The sequence below is a fragment of the Triticum dicoccoides genome, chromosome 2B, assembly GCF_002162155.2.
Source record: "Triticum dicoccoides isolate Atlit2015 ecotype Zavitan chromosome 2B, WEW_v2.0, whole genome shotgun sequence".
NCBI lineage: Eukaryota > Viridiplantae > Streptophyta > Magnoliopsida > Poales > Poaceae > Triticum > Triticum dicoccoides.
This window is the reverse complement of record NC_041383.1, coordinates 47,078,322-47,085,409: the sequence shown is the minus strand read 5'-3', so window position 1 is coordinate 47,085,409 and position 7,088 is coordinate 47,078,322. Positions and strand designations below refer to the sequence as shown.

At 46.3% G+C, this 7,088-nt stretch overlaps 1 protein-coding gene across 1 annotated transcript in view; it reads left to right on the top strand.

Moving 5' to 3' along the window:
- The first annotated feature begins 6,534 nt into the window (after positions 1 to 6,534).
- Positions 6,535 to 7,088, top strand: part of LOC119362038 — a 7,574-nt gene continuing 7,020 nt past the window's right edge. The window contains exon 1 of the mRNA XM_037627210.1: positions 6,535 to 6,771. The gene's annotated coding sequence lies outside the window, so the exon portion shown is untranslated. The remainder of the gene's footprint in view (positions 6,772 to 7,088) is intronic.

Genomic DNA, 7,088 nt, shown 5'->3' with positions numbered 1-7,088 from the left:
TTGGATTTCAGTAGATATATGGAGTATATTTACTCACATTGCCCACGACTTGTTTGAAGAAATTTCTCTTCTGATTTGGTATTGCATTGCTGAGCACTTCCTGTGAATTACATGCAGCATGTGTATGTTCTATAGCTTCTATTGTACAGTTTTCCTTCTTTTTTCAGGTTGTCCAGATGAGCACTGACAACTGGGAAATGGCAACTTGGTTGAACTGAATCAGCTCTAATCTCCTAAATTTGTGCATTTATCTTAAAAAACACTGCAGTGCTACCTCCCCATAGTAATAAATAAGTATATTATGAAACTCGTATATGATTATTACTATTATTTTTGCTTCAATCAATTCCACTGATAAATCATTTATGCTTTTTTAGAACAAGCATCAAGCATCATGTGGCATTATAGTCATTGGTGAAGATTGACAACGCACTCAAATACAAGACTTCTGATGGTGTTTGGTGACTGATAAAGATGATTGGAAAGGCGCTTTCCAAACATAAGGTGAATCTTCTACATTTCACTTTTTAATATAATTTGGCTGGTACGATGTATATTTTTTGAAAACTATATCGCCATTGTGGGTTATCTGACTAAAATTACTTTCTCTGCTTGGCACTGATTCATATATATTAATATGGGTAAAGGAAATTTACAATATTTTATGTTAGGGAAAGACTTCTAAAACCAGTGAAGTGTCTTAGCAAGGATGACACGCCGTTGTGCCTCTCAGCCTGAACAATATAGCTCGTTTAGTTCATCGCCACAACTGGCTACACGGCGTGACGGAGCAGCTCCACATGTCCTGCGAGGACACGGAGTTAGCGTTGCACGGCTGCTGCAGGTGACAGATCGTGCGATCGTGCCGCATGACCCCCGTCGTCTCTAGACTGGTTTGTTGGTTTCTCTCCTTTAGATGTGGGATTAGGAACGGAAAAGTCGGTTTGTCGCCAATTCATAGAAAAGGAATAGCCGGTTGTCAAACAAAGGAAGGAGGCTGGCTGGTAATTGGGACTGGGGCATTGAGATTGAAATTAACATGTGTCATGAATCGACGAGGGTCTCACGGGTGGAACATATGAGGCGGGCAGGTAAGATTTTTTTTTCCCGTGAGAGAGGAGGAATAATGCGAGAGAGGAAGATGCGTATGTGGCTCGAGGGCTACTATTGCTTGCGAAAGCAGTGGCAGGGAGCAACCGATGGAGAAGGAGAGGCTAGGAAGGAAGAAGAGAAAGTAGCACACGATCAGGACAGGTGGCTGTGCATTGGCTATTGTGTTGTGTGCCTGCGGCCAAGCCAATTGGGGGAGAGGCAACCACCGCAGAGAGATAGAGGAAAGTAGCAGTCCATGCATGTCGCTCAGCATCAGGATAAGGTGGGTAGTTTTTGCCGCTATGTCGCCTCATCGGACGACTGGGAGCAGGGAAGAAATTAAAGGAGAAAATATCATAGCGGAAGTGACCGGGCCCAAAAATTGGCAAGTTCATCCAAAACTCATTTTTGATGTTTCATGGTCACCTCTCCGTCCGTAAACCGAACTAGGAACTCGCAATTGTTTCCTGTTATTGAAATGGACATAATCAGTCCATTTAAAACTGGTACAGAACCATGCATATTTTTGAGTTGTTACAAAAAGACCAATGTTTTATTTTTTGCATTATTGTCGTCCAGAGTGTAAGAGTTCCAGCCAAAACAAGTTTATGCCTAACATTTAGTTAGTAATGACTGAAATCTGTTTTCAGATTTAAGCAATGAGGACGTTAGAACTAAATTATAGTTCCAGCATGAAATTAGGTAATTTCTTGTAGATAGTCATAGTGGTATATTTTGTTGTGTTCGGTTAACAAGAATTAAAAATATAGAGATATTGTTGAGGAAACAAGAAGTTAAGTGGATTCATGGTTGACAAGCAAAGTTATTTTGGGGAAAGTTCCATAGTAATGTTTACGAGCATTTAGCATGTGTGTCATGCTTGTTTTCAGTGGAATATTACATGATATGGTTCTATAGGTTTTGGAGCTTCTACTGGTGTGGGTAGTTATTTGCTTAATGGTGTAACTTAAGCCAACTGCATAATGACCTTCATATGGTTTCGCCATTGTTTTTTCTCCCGTTGTGCTTGCGTGTTCAATCTTGTTATTATTGCATCTTGTGGTCTACTTTGATAGGTCATGGTTGTTTGTAGGGTGACAGTTTATACATCTAGGGAACCAGGGCAATTTGGACATGTGATATTTCCTCGAATAAGCAAACTTCTTCTTGTATGGCCCAGCATGATGATCAACATCCATCTGGTTTTATATGGTGCCACATTTGTTGTATACAACAAGCAACTATTCATTTTGTGTGCCTTGCAACAAAATCATAATCTCATTAAACCTGCAATAGATCACACATTCAGTACATTTCAAAGTCTCTGTTTTTTTAACATAACAGGGTTATCTGATCATATAATCTGTCACAAGTAATAAAGGTGGGTAGATGAGCAAATTTTCCCAGATGGCAAGATATCTACAAATTCTGAAACTTGAATCTGAACACTGGAGAAGTGGACAGTGGACGAGACTACCACTGTTATATATAATTATAGTGATATTCAAAGCTATTTTTTTTTCTTAATGTAAAGTTTATCACAGACAGACAGACATCCAAAAACACACACATGACAAACACACTTCCTTTTGGATTTGCCAGTTCTGTGTTACCTCAGGAGCACAAAACTTAAGTAATTATAGCAAAACAATTCAAGGACACGAGACTGCGAACCAACCTGTGGGTGGATGGTTAGAGGGAATGTGATATCCCTAGCCCATCAGGTCTAGAATATTGCCAATCCTTGAATGTTGCCACAGTATATTGACACGAAACATACTGTGACAAGTATCTCATGCCAAGCTTTAGTTTCGGTAAGAGGTTTTGTTGCCCGTAGCAAGGCATGGCCATTTAACTAGGTGTAATCCAAAATAAATAAATTAAAAGCCCGTAGCAACGCACGGGCGTTCTACTAGTTTCTATTAAAGTATGAGTCTTTCTAAGAAAGTGATAAAAATATATAAATAATGTGTTTATATTTTTTGGAACAATTTTCGAAAGTGAATGAACATTTTGTAGCTAGGTGAAACTGTTTTTAGAAAATGCTCATCATTTGTGCAAAATATGTTCGTCATCAATTGAAATATGTTCATCACGTGTTATAGAAATGTTCATCCTGTAATTTGGAAAAATTCTTTGTTGATTCAAAATAGTTCATCACTTATTGAAAAAAGTTCATCATGTATTTAAAAATAAATTATCATGTATGTTTTTAAAAGTTTTCATCGCATAATTAAAAAGTGTGCACAATATTAACAAAAATTTCACCGTGTTTAAAAAAGTAACATCACGTATTAAAAAATATTCACCATTGTATCTTTTGAATTAAAAATGTTCATCATATTTACACAATGTTTTTTTTAGAAGGAAGGCTCCAGAAGAGTCCGGCTTTGAATTAATAAAGCCATCAACCGGCCAGGATTACAAGAACACCAACTTACAAGGAAAGCAAGAAGAGAAAGAAGCGGCTGATACAAGGAGCAAAGCGAAACAGACTCAAAGGCAGCAACGATAGCAAGCACGCCATGCTGCCGCCAACACCCTACAGGACGATCTACACCAACCGGACAAGCTATGGACTTGAGAGGGTGCACCACCGCGCAAGCTTCGTGATCGTAGCCAAACTCAAAGACAGCACTGACACTCCTCTGGAACTGCCACTACAAAGGGCCCCTGCCCTCTCATCCTGGCTCGAAGGATGCCGCACCGGCAGGCGGCAGCTCGGTTCACCCTAGAACCCAAAGGAAGACGTCCAAGCTGCGCATGAGGGAAGAACTAGGAGCAGACCTGCTAGCTCAGAGCACACCATTCTGAGCACCATCGTCGTCCGCGGTTAAGCCACACCGAAGGGCGAGAGCTGTCGGCCACAGTCGCAGCAACAAGGGCAACAGCGATGAGCCACCGAAGAAAAGGCAGTGAAGCGCCAAGCCAAGCTGCCACCCGCCACCATCACACCCACAACCCGACTCTCTCGCCGCCCCTGCGATCCCCGGACTGCGCCTCCAAGAAGGAACACGACACGGATGTGTGGTCGCAGCTCAAATCAGGGGACCTAGGCTTTCACCTAGCAGGGAACGGAAGGAGGGGGAGAAGGATCCTCACCACAGCCTCCAGGGAGGGGTACGGCGCCCAGGGCGTCGCCTGCGATGTGGCTGCGAACGGCCAGGGGTTTCTCCCGGAACCAACCCCACTCGACGAGATCCACTGCCGACGCCCGGGAGGACCCGGATCCGGCGATGGAAGGGGCAGATCGGGATGGAGAGGGTGAGATGCATCTGGCGACGGCAACCGCGCGGGGGAGGCCGCACACCAGCGACCGTGGACCTGCGCTTCCTCGTCCCCCGCGAGACCGAGGGAGGCGCCTCACCAGCTCCGGCCGGAGTAGCCCGCCGCTCGGGCCACCCGGCGCTCTCCGCCCGGGGCCGCCGCCCCGGATGCCGAGCCCTCCACGCTAAGTGGAGCCGCCAGATCCCCCGCCGACGCACACCTCTGGCGGCGACGGAGGGGAAGGGGAGGGGGGAAGGAGGGGTGCTGCGGCGGCGATTTAGGGTTTCCCCCGAGTCGCCTCGGTGGAGACGACACGGGGGCGGGGGGCTCTTGTCCGTCTTACACAATGTTCTAGACATAGTTGTTCATGAGTTTGACATTATCTAGAAATAAGATGACTGTAGAAGATGTTTACAGAACACAACAATTTATTACTTATTATAACAACAATGTGAATGACGAAGAATGCTCCCTTTTATTAATCTTGCTTCCACTACTATATGAATTGCTAATGTCACAATAAGCGTAGCTAGTGTCCTTACCATGTGTGCATCCCAGCCTAATTCTGACTTCGCATTCATCTTTAAATCTTTTGTACTAATTTTGGCTATCAGTTTTGTGTGCGTGTGTTCGTGCAGTTTGAGGTGATTGATCCTGTGGCGAATTTCCAACAATTGGTATCAGAGCAAGGTCGAGGTGAAGGTGTGCTTGCCCCGGGGTAGCGAACCGACTAGCGCCTTGGGGCGGGCAATGAAGTTGCTGGGTGGTGCAGCGACGCAGAGGATCAAGCGATCGTCGTTCGGCGGAGCGACGAGGAGGGAGGCGGCAGGCTGTCGTCGGCATAGTGATGGAAGATGATCGTTGATGGGAGCGATGGTGCCGAGGTGCGGCGCTGGAGCTCATCAAGATCGTCGTCTGGGGGAGTCAGATGAGTCAAGGAGTCGTGCGAGTTTGCACGATCAGTCGTCGTTGCGTCTGTGAGTCGTCGTCGTGTCCAAGTGCTCGTCTTGGTGATGATTCGTTGGAGTGGAAGCGGGGTGCACGGTGTTCCGTGAGTCATGTCCATGTCCTCATGGAGCGTCCTGGTTGCGGGCAGTGTGGATTCGGTGTGATGCCGAAGGCGGACGGTGGTAGGCGAAGCCATCGTAAAGCGAGGACGTGTGCGAGCAGTGGAGAGTGGATCTATTGCAAGCAAGTATAAGGAGTATGGTGCGGACCGAGTGCAAGGCAAAGGCCAAGCAATGGCGGTGGCACAACGAGGCAAGAAAAGGAGAAAATAAAAGGAGGAATTTTCAGGGTACGAGACGTACCCTTGGCTATCAGTTTTTCCGTCGCATGTGTTCATGATTTGATGTGATCGATCCTGTGGGCGAGTTCCAACAGGGTGGTGGTTTGGCTGGTCAGCTCTGGTTGGGCAGTGGAGTTGGAGTGAGGGAGAAATCCTTGCCGATTCGTCTGGTCCCGATGCGGTAACACCGTCGGGTGCCACCATTCCTTCTTGGAGGGTGTCGGAGGTAACCATCCTCCGCTTCCCCCTGCGTACGAGGGAAAACCCTAGGACTCGTCCGGGAAACAACTTCGTCGGCGCCGCATTCCTTCTTGAAGGTGCTTCTTGGTACGCGGTAGACCGGAGCCTCGGGCTGTGGTGATTTTCCCCGGAGGGCGCAACGGTGGCGGTTTCATCCACGCTTTGTCGAGCTGTCGTTGTTGACATTTGTTTCTTCTTTTGCTTTTGGGCTTAATCTGCTGCTCGGCCCAACAATGCTGTGTGTATGGTGTTTGTTGTTTGGAATACAAAGCGAGGAAACCCTTTTTCAGTAAGAGTGCATATGGGACTAGCATTGTTATGAGTGAGAGTTCATTCTCTTAACAGGACACTCTTGCATTGCAATGGACTTGGCCTCGGATCAGATTGTATTGAACAATATTGCATATTTTATTGCTAGCATCCCACGATCCATTAAGTTATTTAGAAAGTAATATCTTATACCATGTCCGTTTAGCCCTATCTTTGCAAATAAGCATTTGCATGTTTAATGTAACGTTTTTGAAGCATACGTTTCCGCAGCAACGCCTGGGGTGTCAGCCGGTTATATATAAGGATTACACCCACCGCCCCAGCATACCACGTGTTTTAGTTGCTTCATTACTCTGGGCCATTAAACTAGGCTCGCGCCACTGGCAAGAGTATTATACTAGCTGCAAGTAGAACATAGAAAATTAATACATGTAGCAATAGTGCAGTACTAATTAGCTGGAGCCTAGAGGCGTTGACGGGGAAGGAAGGTCATCGAACCGGAGGAAGGGAGAACAGTTGCAGTTACAAGCTCGGTCGTCTAATCATCTTGGCCTTGGCAGCAATCAGGTGCATCTCAAGGATTGCTTGATTCGCTGCCCCGTCTTCTAGCCAAGGTATGCTCCTCCAACATGATGTATTACTCTTACTGTTTGGACCCATGATTAATTATTGGCTGGGCGTTGAGGTCGACGGCGGCCGCGCTTCCGCCGGCGAAGATCGGGCAATCAACTTGCTTGCCGAGGTAGCTGTTCCTTAATCAGTTTCCATGGCTACATCGATCTCGCCGGCCCCTCTCTCTTTCTGTTGCGCCGGATGCGCTAGATCTGATCTGGCGGTGTTCTTAGCCCACGGTAATCAGCTAGTCTCTTGGTCAACGGTAAACCGTCTGAAATACGAGTAAAGCTACACCTATGTATCCTATGGGCGTGCT